This window comes from Cyanistes caeruleus, chromosome Z (genome assembly GCF_971803275.1).
Source record: "Cyanistes caeruleus chromosome Z, bCyaCae1.hap1.1, whole genome shotgun sequence".
Classification (NCBI taxonomy): domain Eukaryota; kingdom Metazoa; phylum Chordata; class Aves; order Passeriformes; family Paridae; genus Cyanistes; species Cyanistes caeruleus.
In genome coordinates this window covers 35464508-35484730 of record NC_141732.1, presented here as the reverse complement: position 1 = coordinate 35484730, position 20223 = coordinate 35464508, and the positions used below count along the sequence as shown (strand labels likewise).

Below are 20223 nucleotides of genomic sequence, written 5' to 3'. Positions count from 1 at the left end.
TTATAACATAATATTGCTTTATAATATAAAATAAATACAACCAAACTATCCAAACTATTACCATGGAGCAACAACTCCAAATTTGTAACTATAACCATTCCTGCAAATGAGGAGATCCAGCCTCACAACAGGTCTTTTTTGGCCAAAATAAATTACATATGTCTTACAAAGTGGACCCTATGAATGTGAAGTAAACCACACTCCTGACTGCTGTATTTCTGCTACTGGTCTTTTCTGAAGCCTAAGATCACTCAGTGAAAGATGTAAAAATTTCCTAATATTTCAGACTATTTTCTTATTTTGTATTTAGTCATCCTTGAGCTGTTTTGTTTCCATTTATAGTTATACTAATTTTTTTTAATACAAGAAAAACAAGTGGAATTATAGTTTATCAAAAAATCTGCCCTTTATGAACTCGCAGCTTCATTACTGCCTTGTAGAATGAATTTTTCAAGTACAGAAGTTGAAATAATATTTTAGTTTACTATTTTATTTTGTTTTCTGAGTAGAAAGATGTAATAGTTTTAATGGCTTTGCAAACATGCATAGCTGAAACTTTTTCAGAATCATGATATTGGACCATATTTCATGCTCCATTTAAAATAAGTGAATGTAAAATCCAAACAATATGGGTCAAATTTACATGTTGAAGTAAAAGGAAATTTCAGCAATTAGCAGTATTGTTTCTGCTTTTTTTTTTTTCCTCCCTTATTTCTTTGTCAGCACAAAGATGGCTCACTGGGTCAGCAGTGTCTGGGCTTTGCCCCCCAGCTGTGGGCAAGCCTTGGCTTTTTCTCAGAAACATTCCCAGATTTGTCCTTTGTTCCCTGGACAAAGAAATACATTAAATGGGAACTAAGGAGTGAAGTAAGGATCCACATATCACCAACACAATTAGATGCCTGATGGTCCCAGAAAGCAACGGCTACAATTCCAGATGCACTGCAACAAAGCTGATGAGAAGAGATTGTGGGTGCTATCCAGGTGGAACACACAAGGGACTTAGTTAAATCTGCTTTAAGAATACTGTGCAAAGGCCATACCATTATCGTTTTCAAATACCTCAAAACACTGTTGTTCATCTTTCCAGAAAGCAGTGGCATCTGTGGACAGTAGCTCCCTGTTCTGCCTTTCCATCTTCTTCTCTCTCTCTCTCTCTCTCTCTCCTCTTCCTCTTTCCTTTTCCTTCTCTCTTCAAGATGATTTACCTAGGCCTTTCCTGCATATTGGTCACCTCAGTCCAATTTCCAGTGTTAGGAAGACCTGATTTGTGGTAATTTCAGTTTCTCTTCAGTGCAATTTACCATGTCATTGGACGCACATTCTGTTATATGCTCCTTCAGCTGGACACTTACCTGGAATGAAATATCCCTTCCTAAACCTAATTCAAAACACCAAAAAGGATGTTGTCATTTTTGATTGCTAATAACTACTGAGTTCTCAAAAAACTTTTTTAGTTTTGCCTTCCAGTAGTCAAACGCACTAATGTATTCCTTCTGCTTCATATGAATTTGCAGATGTAGAGAGCAGCTATACAATTATACAGGCTGGGTGAGGCGTATATAGGTTAGCAGAGGATTTTAGACACCAAAGTGCAGAGGTCTACAGGGTTATTTCCCTTCTCTTCTCTTTTGCCTGCATCTGTGCATGCCAGAAATCCCCAGCAGGGGACTTTTAATCTCTCTGCAGGAGGACACACAGTATGTTCACACACCCACAACACATGAATGCTTGCTTTACTCCTGGTCTTCTGTCAGTTTGTGTAACTGGAAAAGAGCAATTCAATATTTTTATTACACAGTGGCAGCAGTAAGTGGCATGTGAAAACTTCACAGAATCCAGAATTAACCAGTTTAGGGAATAATCTCAGTCCTTCTTTTTGTTTCTGAAATAGCTGCTGACCAGTAAACATAAAACAAACCATCTGGGCCTAAACAAGCCCAGAAGGATGAGAAATGGCAAAATGATTATGTTTGTCATGCATGTAGTCAGTGCTACTGAAAATGAGAGCCAGCAAGTATTGGTGGAAGAAGGACAAGTCACACTGTGCGTTGCTAGAAGACCCATTGCTTTGCCAAGGGGAAATGTTTGTGATCTGTGTAACTTTTTGTATGTGTTGACCTGCTTCAGTCATGCTGGGTAAAAGGGTGGAAATCCCCGTGACTGTGATGCCATATAAATTTCATAAAAATTGGTTTCTAGGAAGACGAGAAGGAAGATGCAGTACTGTGTGTAAAAGAAGGCAGAGAAGGGCCAGGTATTCTGTCTTCTGATGAGCACCCCAAAAGCCCAGGAGCAGAATTAAGCTGGGCAGTTGGCAACCTGTCTCTGTTCCAAGCCAGCCAAGGCACACACTGCCCCTTGGCCCACTGTCTACTCAACCAAAAAGAGTTCAGGGTCATGAGAGACACTCTGGGTCTTAGAGGGAGATCAAAATAAAAGATTAATGTGGTAGAAATGCATGAGAAATACATGGTTTCTGCAGAAAGACCAATTTTGTTTAGATTTTTATTACACCAGGCCATAAAGTAAAAACCACCTGATTAAAAAAATTGCCTGTTTTCTTGCTTTTTTCAGCTTTAATGATTCTTGTTTCACAGTATCACAGAGCTGTTAGGAAAATATGTAGGGTATAGGTCTGTCATCAAATTTTTTAAATTATGATAGTATTTCACAAAGAACCTCTTCTGTTTTCTTGTGCTGAATTTCACATTTGCTTCCCACCTTGAGCAAATAACCAGTCCTTGTTTCCATACATAACTAACAGATCTGAAGATACAATTATTTAATCCAAATTGTTATGCTTTTAAATTCTCTTTATGGCCCTACAGAATCACTGAAATGCTTTAAAGCTCAACTCCTATTAGAACTTTATCCACCAGAGGCTGATTTGTTTTCTATACTGTGTTGTCACACATGCTAATACAGCTGAAAATGCAATTACTTTATTTAAATGTTCTCAGAAGCACAAATTTTTTAAATTCAAAATTGTTACAGAAAATTTTAAACACTTTTAGGGAATAATTAGCCTCTGTGCAAGTGATCAGGGGGTTTACATCCTGTGACTTGAGACTAGGAAGCTGGAATTATCATTTGACTTTGAAAATGTCATAGACTGCATGGGTGGTAAAGCTTCTATGTGACAGAACTGAACTATTTTTTATTCCAGCAGAAATAATGATATTGATATTTGACTGTCATTGTGGCCTTTGCACATGCTGAAGAGAAACACTGTAATGTGTTACCCAGAGGAATTGTTGTCTTGGTTTGAAAAGACAGGTGTCTTCTAAGGAAGGCAGAAGCCTCCCTTGAAATGGAAAATTTAAACCCCCTCTCTCCAAATTACTGTAGTTTTGAAATTAAGGGGGTCTCAGGCACAGATATGGGAGTAGGAATAACAGTTCTTCACTAGTATGTATATAAAAAAATATGCAAATAAAAAAACCCCCTACAACTTAAAAGGAAAATTAAAATAAAATGCAGTAGTACAAAAAACCCCACTGACAGAGTCGGAATACAACCTGACACCCTGTTGGTCAGGGTGTTGGTAGCAGTCCAATTAAATGGTGGCTGCAGTCCTCCTGCAGTGACAGATGTGGTTCTGTTGAAGCAGTGATCCTGTAGAAAGGTGTCATTTTCCTCTGAAGGTTCAGTGGTAATGTAGAATGGTCTGGATTTCCTCTGGGAATGTGGTGGAGAAAGGCTGACTGTGGTGTCCCAACTCTCTGATTACATCCACACAGAAATGCCTGGCTCCTCCCCCTGGGATGATGTAATTTTATCAGTCATGCAGTGAGACTCAATGGCCCCTTAACAGAAGGTATCCCCCTGGAGGGAGGAGCGTCATGGAAGAGATAAAGAACACTGCCACACCTGGTTTTAACAGATGGTAATAGAATACTTTTGGTTACATCTTGCATTGCAACCCAAGACAGTTGTTCATACAAAGAGCATGGGATAAATTACATTCTAGAGACCAGTGAAGGTAACCTGTATAGAACTGGTTGCTTGTAAAACAAAGATCAGCTGTGATAGCAGCGCCAATGCAGCCATTCAGTAATTGTACTTCTGCAGTACATTATGCTGACTTATCACTAATATAAAGAAAAAAAACTATACAAAAATAATTTATTTTACTATATTAATGCTCTAAAATCCAGCTGTTCAGTTCCACATTGAACACATCATCAGTTGCATTTTCAGATGAGCTTCCTTGCAGACTGAAAGGTTTAATGTAAAAGGGGAAGTGTGAGTACTCATTTCATAAAGGTGAGGTTGCCCACTTTGCACCTATGCACTCAGAAAATAACACCTGTTAAAAAAGCATGCCCTTACCTTTCTCATGTCACAAGTACTGTGAATTGCAGCAGGAGCTCCTGTTGCCTCCTCAGACACCACATTCCTAGACTGGAAGAAGCAGCTTACTGCAGACAATAAATCAGGCTGCTGTCCTCTGCCTTGTCTCCAAGTACAGTCAGCATGAGCTCAACTTTTTAGTCTGCCTAGTTACTGAACAGTCAACAGCGTACAAGGAAATTTTATTTGTCAAGGTAAGCTTCTGATTTGGCTCTGAATTCTAGAAAGAGGATCAACAAAAAACGCTGAGTGGAGGAAGTTGTGTCTCTAAATTTCTCTTACACGATTTCTTGTGCAGAGAAGCTGTATGAAATGGGCTGTAAACTACAAGAGGCTTAGAGACTGCCTGGCTCTTGTGCTTTGCTACAGTATGCTCGCAAGCCTTCCTCGCAGTCAGATGCTACACACTCATCACTTCTGACACTGGCGCAATTTATTTATGTTCCTAAATTCCCCTTGGGTTAGGGACTGTAGCTTCTGATAGCTTTTTGTAAAAACACATAGGCCAGGTTTTCTCCTCTGACCCATCCAAATCTTTAGCAGTCTGCATTTTATTTAAAACATAAGGCTTCCCTCTATATTGAAACAAGTATTTCGAACACCTTTGAGAAAGCAGAAAGCCATCTCTCTGCAATTTAGCTGTACATTTCTTCCACATTTTCATTTTCCTAAGAAGTATTTTGCGTACAACTTATTGATACCATTCTTAAAACCAAAGCCACTCATACATTCAGACTTAACTAATTCTTCTTTTTTGGCCTCTGGCTATCTTTTTGCAGTGTTGGCAGCCTTAAAGGTTGACCTATTACTCTAATTCTATTGTAAAAAGTATAAATAAGTTTCCTTTATTTAGGTCTGACATCTAGGTTTACTGCAATAAAAGACTTAATAATAAAATAATCACTGAAGATCTCAGGAAGCTTTTCAAGCATGTATGTAGGTCCTGTATTAATAGTTCATGTTCTGTTCTTTTATCTGGTTTTAACTGGGTGAAGTAGCACCATTTCAAATGACAGCATACTAACTAATAAAGAAAATAAAAGACTAAGTAGGATTATATTACTGAAGAGTAACTATGCTAGGTAATGTTCAGTGTTTAAACGAGGGTAAGTATCTGCAAGCCAATAGTGAAGAAGCTGTGAATGGAGACACCCATTATAATGAAGACTATTGCTACAGGAAGGAAGATAAATCATAGCAGCATGGACATCCTCTTGCCAAGAACGTGCGTGTGGAACCAACAACACCACTCGACAAACACCACTTAAACCAAAACTTCTCATGCTCTATGAAACTGGCAATGCTTTGTCTTTCTTGAAGGCCTTCTCCTGCTGTGGATTACTCTGGATCACAGGGTCAAATACCCAAGTCATCTGCCTTGGAAATATAGTTGAAGAGCTGTGGAATAAGAGCCAGTCATGTACTGGCAGTCAATTACCCTTTGACCTGTAGCTCAAAGGCACATCAGAAATGCAATTTAACTAATCTCATTAATAACATGATGAAACCCATACCACATACATTGGAGGGCAACTGTTAAGATAAAACTAATTTGCATGAAATTGTAGGAGTTTTCCATAGTCCAAGTGCAGAAAGAATACTATTTTAGTATGTTTGTCATATGTTGCTCATGTCAAATTTCTGGAAAAAGTATTTGGTGTGATGTGCCCAGTTTTCAAGATGAAAACATCTGACTCAGGCATGCTAGTTTATAATTAAGTCATACAGGGTTCTGATGTGAAGTTGCCTCCCTCTTTGTAGGATTAGTTTCCATCTATCTGTCTACACAGATATAATGTTCCTTGAGCATGTTTGAAGGCCACAAAGTAAAATCTCACTGAGATTTTTGCTGGCATAAAAAAATCATTCTGATCTGTCTTAGAAGTCTGCACAGGCAGATGGAAACAAACTAAGGCCTCTAGGCTGCTGCAGTGTTACTGCTTGAGAAAATGAAGAAAAGCTTTCCAAATCTGCTGCTGCATCTCCTTTGAAGAGCATGCAGAAAGCCTGGCTTGCATTTAAAACCAAGAGCAAAAGAACACGTCATAGTAATGAATACTTTTGCACAGCAAAGTACCTGTCTCCACCAAATCCTCCCAAAAAGACTTCTAACAAGATAATTTACAGGGCTGACCTAACTGGGAAAATGCCTATTATAAGTCCTGAGCAAAGTGGGAAAAGAGCAACTATCAGGCAATAACACATCTGGTATGGCAGTGTGGTTTATAATTTCCTTTTTCAGATAATCCCATTATAGCAAAACATGAACATGTCTACTGGTTAGCCCCACATCTGCCTGGCCTAAACATTCAGTAATGAAACTATGCTTTACATTTTCCCTAATGCTAGTTAGATGGTAAATCACTCATTTAAGACAAGTAAAATGTAAACTTTATCATTGTCTCCTGGTCATCAAGCTTTTAGGATCTCTCATTTGATTTTGACATTATTTCCATTAGTCTGGAATTTTACTTATACATTCAAGAAGTCTTTCTGGTAAAAAAATTTACATTCACGTGAAGTCACACATACCATGAGAACTAGTTCTCACTGCAGAGAGATGTGGACTGCAACAGGGTAAGGAAACCCCAATGCCCATTTGCAGCAATATCTGCATTGTCCAGTGTGTTTTCCCTTATAGGTATTTCCTCAGACTCACACTTGGCATAAAATTTAACAATGTGTTTTTGCCATACCCAGATCTCCAAATCATTCCATGTTCAGGAATTTTTCCTCTTGCTTCTATTTAATGAGTCAGCAGTTGAATTATGTTTGTTTAATTTATGTCCAGCAAGAACGACTTGTTAGGCTATTTTTTAACATCCTTTTGAACAGAGTTCATTGTACAGAGGAGAATGACAAGATTGTTTTTGTTGCAAGAACATAAAAGAACTTTTTAAATTAGATCAGCCAGGCCCAGGTAATTTCTGCATATAATCTGTAAAATTGCTCTTTAAAGTAATTTCAGGGCAGGAATGTATTTGTTCAGATTAACAATGTCTTAAAGGGTATGGAAAACAAACTCACATCAGCTCCTCCTATCCCAACAAATGTTCTACCTCTGATGTGCAGCCTGTTTTTCCTGCTGGTAGTTTGCTGTGGGTGGGTATGGGAGGATGTTTGGAGCATGGAAATGTTATTACAAAGGCAAGTCAGGATTCCAGAAGCCAGGGCTCCTAAAGCCTATAGTGTTTGTGAGGGTTTCTCATGTTTATCACTCTGGCTGCACTTGTGTCTCCTGCCCATGACCCAGCCAGCACAGTGCAGCTCTGACCCTTGAATCATGCTGCCTGTGAGCCTGTGGGCTTTGGTTTTCCCTGTCTCACCAGTATGTCCCAGATACTGATCATAGCTATTTCATTAAGGCCAGATGGTGGCTCAGTCTCTGCAAAGGGCTTTCTCCCATAGGCAGGGACAGCAAACAAGATGGTTCTCAAGAACTGCCCCATCATCACCAAGCAGTTGCTCTTCTTCCATAAAAATGTAAAGCTACCCTCAGCACCAGCACTAGCCTCTGGAGAAGCACTCTATGTCACCTGAAAGAAACTTTAACCCATCTCAGCTGGGAATCCGTGTTTTCTGGGCTTCAGAAAGTTTGGGGTCTCCTTGATCCCTCAGGTCAGGCCAGGAAATGCATGGGGCTTCAACTGTGGTGGGGCAGCTTTTCTCTGCAGCTTGGCATTCCATGCTGAGGTGAGCATCTCACAATTATCACCCCCCACCTTCATCTTTCTTCTGAGTGTGAGCTTCTACGAAGTGACTCCAGACTGTCAGGAAATGCTTCATATTGCCATCACCCTGCCATTGCAGCTGGTAGGCATCTTGCTGGGCTCTGGGATAGAGCAGGAGTAAGGAGCTGAGACCTCCTGACCTGGGGCTTGACTGGGGTGCTGCTCTGCACAGGAAGGAGGGCTGTCTCAGGGTGGCTGCTGACAGCACCTCCTCATTGCTGTGGTGGGGATCACAGCCTCACAGGGCCACAAAACAGCTGACGTGGCAAGGGTCCCTGGAGATCCTGGTCCAGTCCAACCTCCCTACAGTGTCATTGAGGGTCAGTTGCACAGGTGAGATGTGAGCAAGCTGGATTTAACTGCAGAGAGTTTACATTAGACACAAAGACAGCTAGTGGCTCCAAGGCTGCAGACAGTAATTATATGTGGTTTCTCACTTCCCCATCATATGAGAACTGATGCTATGGGTTTGCAACAATAAGCCCTTGCCAATCCCAGGAAAGAGCTGATCTTGTTTTCTCCTCTCCTAGGGATATTTGTAAGCTTTTTTTTTTGCTATCTAAAATGATTACAGAAGAGCTGGGATTGAACCATGTGATTTACTCTCCTAAAGTGATTTATTTCAGTTTCTCAAATTTAAATCTTAGTCAAGATACTTAGAATGCAATAATAACTGATAATTTTTGAACTCCAGCTCCACATTCAACAGTTTACTTAAAGAATCTAAAATTATGTGTATGGATTTTTGTGTCTAAAATTAATTCTGTCTTCTTGAGAAAAGAAGTTTCAGAGACGATTTTAGATTAATTCTTTAGTCCTGAAAAGAATTTGTTTCAATGGAAGTGGGTAGCATTTAGATCATTGTACAAAGACAAGGCTTTGAGCAGTTTCTGAAAGCTACTTGCAAAAATTTGAACTAAAGTACTTTTATCATTATTTAAGTATTAGTATGGAGTGTGTAGACATTCCAGATAAAGGTTAGGGAGCCCTTCAGTGGTTTTCTCATGGACAAGAAAACGCTCTGCCCTGGGTAGACAGGCAGTGGGACAGTAGTCATTTTATTGTGCTAGACTCTGAATCAATGTTTCATACATCAGCATCTGACAGGAATGAAAAACAGAATTAATAAATACAATTATTTAAGGGGTATCATGGCATAAAATAGATTACAATCTTAAACCTGTTACCTTTTTATCTCTTACGAGGCCAAAGAAAATCAGGTACAGGGGATTAAGACAGTGGAAAGAAACACATCTAGTCCAGCATCCCCTGAGGACAGTTTTAAACAGTGTTCCCCTGCAGGGCTGGCACAGTGTTAAGGAACTGTTCTATACACCTGATTCAGTGCCACTTTGATGTTTCCTCCCGGAAAAATCAGTACCTGCTACACAAAAACTTCTCACCCAAGAATTCCCCAAGTTCAGGAGAGCACCAAGGCTGGTGCTTCTAATAGATTCAGATGCCTGAACTTGCTTCTGTGACACTTCATCCCAAACTCAGGTGTCTTTCTCCTTGCATCAGCACCAGTGAGTCTGGCTGCATCTGGAGATTTGTGCCCAGTTTTGGCTCCTCGGAGCTGGGCAGTCACTGTCTCCATGGAAAAAGTTCAACAGTTGCCAGAGAGATAGAGAAGGTGCTGGAGAACAGTATATCTGGAAAGGGATGGAGAGAAGACTTTTGTTCCACCTGGAAACAAGAAAGACGAGGACTCTTGGATGTCTTCTACTTCAGTGTGGTGGGGTAACAGAAAGGAAAGAGACAGATTCTTCTCTGAGATACAGAGGGACAGCACCAAAGACAATTGCCAGAGACCAAAGGGGCCCCTTATTCCCCAGCAAGATGCTAGAATGAGGGAGAGAGATACAGAGAAGCTCAAAATATGAAGGTTTTTCAGAGCAAAATTATCACAGAGCTATGATGGCTACTGTAGAGGACTAAGGAAATCTGGTGGTAGAATCTGTAGTATTAGCACCAGAGGCAAGCAGGTACAAGAAAAGACTAATGGCTTAATCCAGGGAGGAAAGTAGCAGAAGATGTTTATGAACATATTGCTAGAGAAAATGAAACAAAACAAAAACCAGCTTAGCAAGGAACAGGATAGAACTGAAGTCTAACACAAGTACGTGCTCTTAGTTTATACCAAAGATGGAATACTATCCGTTTGGCATGCTCAAAATATGAAGGTTTTTCAGAGCAAAATTATCACAGAGCTATGGGACAATGTGTTTCCCTTTATAGATAGCTGTTCTAAGAAATAATGTATGATTTATAGCTAGATATGGACTTAGGGATTATTTTCTGTTTCCTGGGTCTCAGCCTTGTATCCCATGATCTGCCCTGGCTTCCCTGGCAACAAAACATCAATGTGCAAGCTGAAAACAACTGAGCTGTGATGTTTTCCTCATAAGAAGCTAAAAATATAGTCTTTGTATTCCTCTGGTATCCAGCTTCACAAATGCACCCATTGTTTCTGCTTGTTTTCTGCCTGTTGCACTAGAAATACTGAAAAAGTAGTGCTGTAGTCTCTGAGCTGTACTTGGGAATGTAAGAGCCCTCCTATCTCAGCTCCAAACTTGTGCATGTCTAGGACAGTGTTTCTGTCTGTGTTTTTGCTTTATTATCTCTGGGAAACACCTTCATCCTCCTTTTAAAGTGTACTCAGCTCCCCTAAAGGTGTGGCTGCTTCAGGGACCAGGATTCTGCCATCAACATCTCTTATCACTGTAGTCTAAATATGATGCTGCACTGGTCACCATAGTAATAGCCTGTCACTGTGAGTCTTTCGTGCATTTCTCATCATGCAAATACATTTCTCAATTTTCTTTTTTAAATCTGAACTGCAGTAAGCTAACCCACAAATGTCTTGGCATGATCACACTATTAATCACTGACACTGCTTTTTAGGAGCCTGGCATCTTGTTTCATCCTGTGTTTGCAGTTTGCTCTTTGATATTAAAGCTGACTTGTAAGAAGGGAAGAAAGGTGGGATGGCAGCTTTTACTGCCCTCCAACTCTTGCCCACTCAGGGCTTCAAAAGCTTATGGAAGTTCTATGCCACTGAAATAAACCTGCAGCCTGCAGATCCTCCCCCATGTACTTGGAAATGTGGCACAGATGGAGCTGTACTGTCTGTGGGGATTACATACTGGGGAGAGTGGCTATGCACAAGAACCCTGTCAGTATTTAAACCCACTCACTAGAGGCTCATGGGGAGAGTGGGTAGAAGAGAACACGGAGGAGAGTCATGATGTCCCAGTATTGGGCTGGGTCCTGTCCTGGGCAGGGAACCACAGATTGAGGGGTTTTCTTCTGACCAGAGAGAGAGAGAGAGAGAGAAGACTTCTGGAGAACCACAGTGGAAATGGATTTCCTAGCACCTCTAGGAAGGCCATAAATGGGGTTGAAAAGTAGAGGTTTATTGGGCAAAAGATAGGCAGGAAAAAAATCAAACTATGTATGTTTTCTGCACAGAATGCGAGTTACCATCCAGGGACCCAAAAGCACCAGATCACTTCAAATGGAAGTTCTGTTGCTACTGTTCTCTGCAGGGCTTCTTCTCCACAGCTCCTATTTCCAGGACACAGTAACTCCTCCATGCTGCACCACTCGAAGGCTACACATACTACGAAATTAGGAAGTGCCAAACATCTTTGTTGAGATAATTTCTCCTCCTCTAAGGAGAATCATGCACTGTTTTGTATTCAGGAGAGTTTCAGGGTTTTCAGTGTCCATCTGGCTTTAGACATGGGGCTAATGAGGAGGAATTACTTCTGAGGCCACTTACTCAAGTTTAGGTCTCTGAGCTCTTGCAGATTTTTTGATTGCTGTGCCTTTTAATGATAGTTGAGCATTATATGTATTTCAGATAACATGGTAATTGAGCTGGTACTGTTGACCAAAGAGGCTGTTGTAATGAAGTCGTGGATGGCTGCTCAGTATGCAAATGTCATAACAACATTGAACTCTGGAAAGCGAAAAGCACCCATATGGGAACTGTATGCTGTAGCATGCAACAAATCTTTGAACTGCCCAGTGTTAAATGAGCCAAGCTGAATCTTTAAATAAATGGGTGTAGATTAACCATTAGAGTATTATCTTCAGTAATTGATTAAATTCTAACCCACAGCACCCAACAGAATTCTCTTTGACAGAGATTTGGACTCCCCAGCAGAACCCCTTCCCACTCTCACCGACCCCATCTCAAAGTGAAAGGTCATCATGTAGGAATCTGCTGAGGAGTTTGTTCATCTCTAAATGAGGACACAGAACAGCTGTAACCTGGCTCAGATGGCCCCAACACTGTTCTCAGTCCTTGCCACAATCCATTGAGCAGATTGACCACTTCATTAGACTGGAGATAAATGTGACGATTTGACTCTCTCTTTACATACAATGGAAATTCAATTTAAATGTCTTAGGTATAAATTTATATGCAAAACTTTTGTTCCACCAAACCTGGTTATTTGACATTAGTGACTGGATCTGACTTCAGAGCGTGCTAGCTAAAGTAGCCATATAATTGGTGTTTGCCCTGTTAACTTCTCGCCTTCTCCGAAGTTCTTTCCTGTCAGCCTAGTTTTCTCCCAGGTTATCAGTGAGGGCTATCTCTCCAAAACCATCAAAACAGGTGCTAATAAGGTAGCATTTGAGGTAAAAATAAGGAAGAAAGATGTTAAGAAAAAAATCCAGATTTCAAAGCAGGCAAGTACCATGGTTGGTACTTCGGAAGTACTTATAATTTTATTTTTTGTTCTCATAGAAACATGGAACACTTTCATTTATGCCAAAAACTTAAGGGCACCTAAAAGGGATTTAAGAATGGAAGCAAGACTCTAACTCAATTTTGCTTCTTACTTAATAAAAAAATAATTAAAGGCAAATATATTTCAAAAGGGACTACTAAAGGTTTTGATTTAAGAAACTAAAACGAGATGACTGACTTCCAGAGTGATTATGCAATGCTTTTTATACTGCACCAATTTGAAATACTCCAAATCATTAATCACTGGTGAGTAACATCATCTTCAGAGTTCATAGAAGGGATAAATGAGTTGCTGTCCATGACTAGGAACCTTAGCAGACTAAGATTCATTAATCAGAGCTGCCTTTTCCTTTGCTCTTATAAATTTTATCTCTAGTTTTCACACGTGTGGGTGATTTGGCTGACTCATTAATCCAGGCAGAGATTGTTAATCAGTGGATGACTGCTATGTGTGGCACAAAACCATGATTCAGATTTGTTCCTTTATGGGAATGCCTGATTGAAATAATAGTATGCCTTACATTAAGCTGTAGCCTTCTCATTTCGATCTTTGTTTTCCTAAGAAAAATGGCTTATGTCTGCCTCCTCCAAATCTTTGCTTTCCTTTGCCAATCTCTAAGACATTCAGCAATAAAGTGGTGACCTCAGACTCTAGCTGTCATGAGGTTTATGATAGCAGGTGGCTGGGTCAAGAGACACTATATCACTGTAGCCCTCTTGATGGAAAGACCAGCAGTCCTTCCTAAACCTGGAAGGAAGAAGGGGTACAGGAGCCAGGCCTTCACATCCTTTGTGATGTGATCCTTTGTGATCCTTTTCAGTGAGTACATCAACGTGGGAAGCTCCTTTGTGGCCAATAAAGACATAGTTTAAGTATGCATTACAGATCTCCTGCTGAAATGCTTGCCTTTTTTCCACTCAGAGAGCTGATTTATTTCTTTGGTTTTGAGGAAACTGATTCTTCTACAGTTATGTGTGCAGTTACAGAATGGGACAGATACTGCAGAAGTGAAGAGGGCTTAGAGGAGGTAGTTAGTATTCAAATCTTAGGATTCTCCAGTATAAACTACTGTAAAAAGTTATGTTAGTCATAAGCCTGAAAGTGTTGCCGGCTTTGGTACACGTCACTGGACAAATGCTAACTGCCTCAAATCAGCAATTCCTTTACTAAAACTGTTTCAAAGAAACATGAAAAAACTCAACCCAGAATTTCCCAGGCTTTATAGTGGCTGCATTTTAGAAGAAGGCCTGCACCCTAAATTTTTTTCAAAACCTGACGCAAATTCACAGCTTCAACTATATCTTAGTTCAGAGTACTTTGTCTTGAAAGTAAGAGGAATGCACTCATGTCAATTTGAAAATACAATAAATCTAACAAGCCAGGTGACTTTAGGTCATGGCACAACCTAGAGACACTGCCATGTGACCTCTTAGGCTTAGTCACAGGTTACACATCAAAGAGAAACACACATTTCATTTTGTCTACCAATGTTTTCAAGTTTTCTGCAAAAGAGAAGTGTGTTTGCAGAACATCTGGAAGTGATAAACAGGGAATTGGCTTTTATGTACACTTACTATATTTTCTGTAAAATTTAAGAAAAAAACAAATCCAAATTTCACCTGTTCTTTCCTCCACTTTCTCTCTTTGTCCTTTTTCTCCCCTCCTACAGACTTTCAACGTTTGTTTTAATATTTTTGCTCCTTCTCTGCAGTATTCTTCTCTCCCTTAGTATTAATTTGTGCTCAATTTTTCCCTACTTAGTTTGCCTAGCAGATCTCAGGGTGCCTATCTCCCAGCCTCCTTTTCACCCGCCTTGCACAGCCCATTGCTTTTCTCCTTGGTCATTCCTCCTCACTCCCTGCAGCCATTAATTTGACAGTCCTCCATTTCCCTGCTTCCTTGCAGTCCTTATAACTTGCTCCTTCCTTCTCAGTCTTCTGTGGCTCTGCTCACTCCGTCTGTCTTGTTTCCCATCTCTGGCTTTGTCATATGGTGACAGTGGGTATATGTAGATGAAATATTGGCTACCCCTGCCTTCCAGCTGTCAATCCTGCTTCTGCAACAGGGGTGATATCCTCCTTACCAGGGATGGCCAGCTGACATGGCCATTTGCTTCTGGTCACCAGATAACAACTGTACTGAGTAACTAGGAAGCTTTTCAGAAAGTGGGGAACTTGTATGGTTCTCATGGCTGCTGAGTTGCTACCAGAGTTTAGTACAATTAAACAATTTTTTCAGGAGAACAACTTTTTAGAAGTTTTGTATACTTAGACATAACCTTGAGCCAGACCTATGAAGAGATTAACTCTGTCCCAGCCAAATCTAGAACATTTTTCTCCTAGATATAGACAGCTTTGTTATGTATCTAAATGTTTGAAGTAATACTGTTAAATAAAGAATTGGGCAGATATAATTAGGAGGTAAAATTTTACCAAATGGAAAATCAGACCACTGTAACTAAATGATATTTAATACTTTCAATAGCATGTATTTTATTTTATTTTCATCCTGCATTTTTGTTTAATTTTCTTGATGGATTAGGTGATGGATGGGTTGGTCAATATGTAATATTTCTTTGCAATAGTCAGATGTTTTCCTCTCATCCTTCATAGAATGTACCATTTTCTAATTTGCAAGTAAAGTGGGAGCCACGTTTTGTCTGTGAAATGTTAAAACTGGTGTAATTTCTACCTCTTACCTGAGCTCAGGAGAAGAAATAATTTGTGACGCTCTGGTGAACCATTCTTCCTTTTAGAAATGGCGATTATTAATTGTAATGTTTTGAAGGCAGTGCTGGAATCACAATTCCTGTTTATCTGGCCACCAATCCTGCAAAATTCCAAGGAGGATATCAATCTCTGGTACATATATTTTTTAATCTTGCTGAGTCCTTAAGATTGAAATACTTTCAAAATGTCACCTTGAACAAAAATTGCATGCTGAATGAGTGATGCTGATTTGACTGGTAGGGTTCAAGATGGAGTCAAGATATTGTTCTAATTGCCATTATATTGTTCGACCTATGAATCCAGAATCTCTGTGTCTTCCAGAAGTTCCTTAACTGTATGTCCTTGTGCTGATATCTAAACCATTTCAGAGTAGCATTCTGCAACAGCAGACAGCTTTTCCCCTCATGTTGACCTAGAAAAGCTTGGAAACCTTTGATCAGACAGGATGAATGAAAGATCAGTCATTCTTCCTCCTCCTCATCTAGCTGAGAGGTAGAGGCACAGAAGTAGTAGAGCCAGGATAATAGAGGAGAACCATGCAAACAGTGAGATTTCAATTTGAGTGTGCCTCAATTGCTGCTTTGCTGTGTCTTTGCTTGGGAGAGATTATTCTTCCCTTGTTGGGTACATGCAGTAGTGCTGCATTTGACCTAGCAACCAGAGAACCTTAAATTCTCCAGTTCTCAAACATGACAGCTGTTGTCTCTACCAAAAACAGCACAGATTTCTCCCTGCTGGGGTGAAGACTTCCTCTTGCTCCCTGCCTTCCCTGCCAAACCCCCAGAGGCCAGAGGGCTCAAGGAAGGCTCTTCAAACTGTAGGACTTTTTGTTGCACATAGTTCATGGGATGACTGGACCTTGTCCTTAATTGCTTCTCCCTTGTCCCTGTATTTCCAGATATTGTTTCTCTTAGAGAAAAAGGAAAAATACTGTGCAGTATCAGATGACAGAGAAGTAGAGGAACCAGGCAAAGATTTATGAGTAGGTTCTGTGATTATAAAAGGAATACAGTCCAAACACTTTCACTGTCAATATTTACAAGAGATTTGCCTTCAACTTGAGATGTCTAAGACTGTCATTGGACACTTATCTCACAACATTGTATCAATTTCTCACCCAAAAGAAATAGCTACTTTGGGATTTTCACTCACCATTAAACCTTTCTCCTTGTCCAAGGTTCTGTCTGTTCCTCCTTCCTGGTATAAACTCTTCCCGGTATATATCACAGAAGCAGGAAACTTGTTCCCTTGTGAGACAGGGTCACGAAGATCAACTAGAAAAAAACTGATTTACAGTAAAGTATCTTGCCTTGCCAAGTGCTTTGCCAAGGTGGCTATTTTTCACTGAGTCACATTATCTAACTGAATGTTAAATTATAAAAGGTAGTTCCTAGGTGTGGGTACAGCTCTTGAAAAATCCAGGTCACTAGCGAACTGGTTGAAGCAAACAGCTTTAGACATCCTGTTTGTCCTTCATACATATACACATTTGAATCAGCCCTAGGAGTCTCTGCCTAAAGTTGAGTAGCTCACATGCTTCTGTGGAGCTTCATGGAAATTAGGTGGCAGTGTTAGTAGTTCCTGCTTTAAGAAAGGCTGTGAAAATCACCTACATGATGCAGACCCAAATATTTCACAGGATGGTTTGTGTCATTTAGCACAGAAGGTCTCATGCAGAATCCCTGTAACCCTGAATACACAATGGAAAGTCCAATAAAGTCCCATCTAAAGCTGCTCAGAACATGGTTTCCTTCTGTGCCTGCAGGTGCAGTCTATTCCCTCCATACTCAAGTCTAGCCATCTGATGAAGCTTATTGTAAGATAACTTTTTCATAGTGGACTCTAGCTATTTCTGCAGAGTGTTTGTGGCTGGCACAGCATGAATATGCTAGTCTCCCAAATGGATATGATCAGAAGGTGAATATATTAATTCCTGAAGTCTTGATGGCAGTAAATGATTATTTTTGAGACTTTTTTAGTGCCTGTGTCTCTCTCCTCCTTCCTAGATCAACAGCTTACTTCACCTCAAAGACTGCAGCAACATCTGGAAACATTTGCATTCCAGTACATCTTCTATTGTCACCAATCTGACAAACTTTATCATATCATCAGGATGTCCCCCTATTTTTCCTACCACAAGAAACCTGATCATAAATTTCTAAATCCTATGTTGGACATTCCTAACTACATGTTTAATTCCATATGGGTGAATTACCAGGTGACCAAATTTATATGGAAAAAAGCTTTCCAATAGCATACTGGACATTTCCATCTATTTCCAAGATCATGCATTAATCTCTTGTAATACTCTTGTGAAAAATGCTATAGAGAAGCCTTGCAGAGAATTGGAAATCTTAGGAGGGAAAGTCCAAGGATACTCAGGACAGGTTTAAAAAGGAGATTGTTAAAGGCCTCAGGGATCCCCATTCCTTGCAGAAGATCACAGCATGGGCTATATGTGTCTTCCCATAGAAGGAAGTATTTGCACTTCAGCACAAAAGACAATAGGTGATATGGATCAGGATCAGTAGGCCATTGGTTTCCTTGGCCACCTGGGCACAGTCCTGGCTCATGTTCAGCCACCTGTTAACCAGCACCTCCAGGTCCTTTTCCATCAGACAGTTTTCCAGCCACTCTTCCTCAAGCCTGCAGCACTGCATGGGGCTGTTGTAACCCAAGGGCAGGACCCAGCACTTTGACTTGCTGAACCTCATACAGTTGGCCTCAGCCTATTGATCCAGCTTGTCCAGATCCTTCTGCAGAGCCTTCCTGCCTTTCTGTCCAATTCGGTGTCATCTGACCGAAGGGGCGCTTGTTCCCTTGTCCAAATTATCAATAAGAATGTTAAACAAGAGTGGCCCCAGTAGTGGGGAAAAGTGCTTGCAACCAGATGCCAGCTGGATGTAACTCCATTTGCTACCACTCCAGCTCTTCAGCCAGATATTTACCCAGACAAGAGTGCACCAATCCAAGCCATGAACAGCCAATTTCTCCAGGTGAATGCTACGGGAAAGAGTGTCAAAGGCTCTGCCAAAGTTCACAGAGACAACATCCACAGCCTTTCTCTCATCCACTAGGTTGGTCATCCTGTTATAGAAGGAGATCAGGTTGGTCAAGCAGGACCTGCCCTTCTGAAACCTTTGCTGGCTGGGCCTGATCCCCTGGTTGTCCTGTATGTGCTGCATAACGGCACTCAACATGCTCCATGTCCTTCTCTGGCACCACTGCCAGGCCTGTAGTTCCCTGCATTGTCTCTCCAGCCCTTCTTATAGATGAGTATCACACTGACTAACTTCTGGTCAACCTGGGACCTCCTTATTTAGTCAGGCCTGCTGGTAAATAATTGAAAATGACTCTGTGACTCAGCTCCCTCAGTACCCTTGGGTGGGTCCCATCTGGTCCCATGGACTTGTGTGTGTCTAAGAGGTAATCCAGCACATGCTGGATACTGGAAGAAATTATTTTTATCCCTTTTTCTAAATGTTCCTCTCTCAAGTAGTCTGCTCCTCTTTACATACTTTACGTCTGGTTTACCACCTCTGCTTTTGATTCTGTACAGGTTGTGTGGAAGCGTATCTGAAACTGAATTGCTGGAATTTAAGTATTGACGTTTGTGGTTTGTACATACACAGTCAATCAAAAGACTGACCAGCTGACCAGTGTTCAGTCTGGCATACTAAAATTAAAATTGATAGTCATGAAGAAGTCGGGAAGATAACTTCCTCCTCTGTTTTATTGCAATAATTATAGATGACAGTCACAGGAACAGCACACTCCCTTGCACAATGAGGTAGGCTGCTGATAATTTTCCTCTTACTGGAGCAAGCTCCAGGTTCTGAGAACAGAATGTCCAAGATGCAGAACTCCTGGGAACTGAGGAAGAGGTTCTGTTTTGCTTCTCCCTGCTGCCCCCTGCCCTCAGTTTAAATTTCATCATTTAAAAGTAAGTATATTGTTAAAACGTTTGTGTTGAAAACCCAGATCAATGAAGGGATCTAAGCTGTATTTATCTAAGTAATTAGTGGTAAAAGATTCTTAATTTTTGAGTCACTAAATCCCTCACTATTTCCTCTTTTCTATTTAATGCTTGTCTTTGAAGCATTAAGAGGTTTTCTGGTGAGGAAGACTTCATAACCAGAAGTTTCTAATTGCTAGCATTCTGGCAAGAGCATTAATCTTTCACTTACGAGTGGGAATATTTGTAAGTCTAGAGATACTTAAATGGCTGGTATTTGCTTTTTGCTCTTTTACAAATGATTGCTGAATCAGTTTGTCTCATACAGTTGAGTGGATTTGGCTAGAGAATGAGCTTGATTTATTTGATTTTGAGACCAGAGAAAAATGAAGGATTTCTTTTTCCATGGGAAATGGAGGACCGTGAAAGCCAAGTAACAGGGACAATTGAAGAGCTCAAGTGGGTTGGAATGACTGAAGGTATAGTTAGACATCCATCACTTAGGTTTAAACCTACCAGAGTTTTACAGTATCCTTAAATAATGAAAAAAAAAAAAAAAAAATGGAGATCAGTTTAGGAATAAAACTTTTCAGCTAGAGATTGAAAAAATGTTTTATCAATTCTTTTGCAAAGAAAATAGGGAGAAAGTATCAACTCGCCAAGCCCCAAATATTACAGGTTATTGAAAG

The 20223-nt window shown here is 40.3% G+C and overlaps 1 long non-coding RNA gene across 1 annotated transcript; it reads right to left on the bottom strand.

The window, feature by feature from the left end:
* Positions 1–2552: 2552 nt before the first annotated feature.
* Positions 2553–18505, bottom strand: LOC111941768 (uncharacterized). Its single transcript, XR_002870248.2, has 4 exons — positions 16732–18505; positions 15549–15679; positions 4336–4576; positions 2553–3762 (listed from the first exon to the last, which is right to left on the bottom strand). It is a non-coding gene; the product is annotated as an uncharacterized LOC111941768 (long non-coding RNA).
* Between the last annotated feature and the right edge of the window lie 1718 nt (positions 18506–20223).